Source organism: Heterodontus francisci, unplaced genomic scaffold (assembly GCF_036365525.1).
Source record: "Heterodontus francisci isolate sHetFra1 unplaced genomic scaffold, sHetFra1.hap1 HAP1_SCAFFOLD_2227, whole genome shotgun sequence".
In the NCBI taxonomy this organism is placed as follows: Eukaryota; Metazoa; Chordata; class Chondrichthyes; order Heterodontiformes; family Heterodontidae; genus Heterodontus; species Heterodontus francisci.
The window spans coordinates 3,674-5,000 of NW_027141633.1; positions in this window are offsets into that span (position 1 = coordinate 3,674).

Consider the following 1,327-nt stretch of genomic DNA (forward strand, 5'->3'; position numbering starts at 1 on the left):
AAAAATGGCCGTTGCGGCGATTTGGCGCCTCATTTTCGGAAGGACTACCGGCAGGCAACCCGCCGAATTGACACTTGCGATTCGGGTGGCTGGGGGTTGGCGGGGTACCCGGAGATTTTCGGGAACTCGATTTTCAGAACTTTTGCTGGCAGCGGTTGCACTTGCAAAGTGGCCGAAGAAGTGCTCCCTCAAGGAAGGACCTTCTTTTGAAATAAAAGACCTTCCGAAGAGTGCCTGGAAGTCATTTATGAGCATTTAAGGGTAAATCTGGCGGACTTTCCATGCTCTGTTGCCGGCTCTGAAATATCGCACAGTTGGGTCTAGGCCGGTAGACTGGCTGTGAAAACAGACAAAGTGTTTTGGCGAGCGAGAGAAAACAAGGCCTTGGAACAGATTGGGGGGTGCGGAGGCACACCACACCCACAGGAAAAGAATTAATAAAAAAAAAACCAAAGTCTTATGACATGTCTGTTGGTACAGTGAGAAAAGCAAAGAAGGGAGGCTGCGATGGCAGAGCAAAGCCGACCTTCATACAGATATACATGTCAAAGAAAGAAACTATGCCCGCAAAAGACTTGGTGCGAAATAACAAGGCTCCTTGTGAACGGTTATCTTTGTCTGTCAGGCGCAGATTGTGGCGGCGTCGCCTGGTTTCCTTGGGTTGCACTACATGTATGTCCTATTCTCAAACGAAAAGTGCGTGCCCAGAATTTTGTCCAAGTTAGGCGACGCACGCCGGCTGGCATCACCTCTCCGTGCGAGCGCCGAAAGCTTTGGTCGACCTGTTTGGCTACGCTGGTCGCGGTTGCTCCTTACAGTGATGGGGACGGAAAACCGATGCGAGTTGACCAGGCGACGTCAACCAAGTTGTGCATGCTTTCTCCCCCCCCCCGCCGCCGCCAACCCCACACTGTGTGAAAGGAAAAAAAAGTGCGTGCCCAGGTCACTCGATCGATACGGCGAGGACTGTCCGACGTTGGAGGGCCCAGGCGGGCTAGCATTTATTTGCTGGTGTTTCAGGCTCAGCGGTTACCTCCCGTTTCTGTCCCTTGTGTCAGACGGACATTCCTCTCGAGAGTTTGGCCACTTGGTCGGCGGCGTGCTAGGTAGATTACTCGTTGTGCGCCGTCTCCTGTGTGCCGATCTCTGTGCTGTTCGTGTGAGGCCGAGACGTCCCACTGGTCGCTACCGCAGTGGTCCGATTGTGAAGCTCCGGAGCGGGGCGTCCCGTTCCGGCCAGCTCGAGCACTCGATTTCTCTAGCACCAGAGCAAGGGCACACGCGCGGTGTGTGTGTGTATGCTTTGTATTTGTCGGTTACCGGTTTT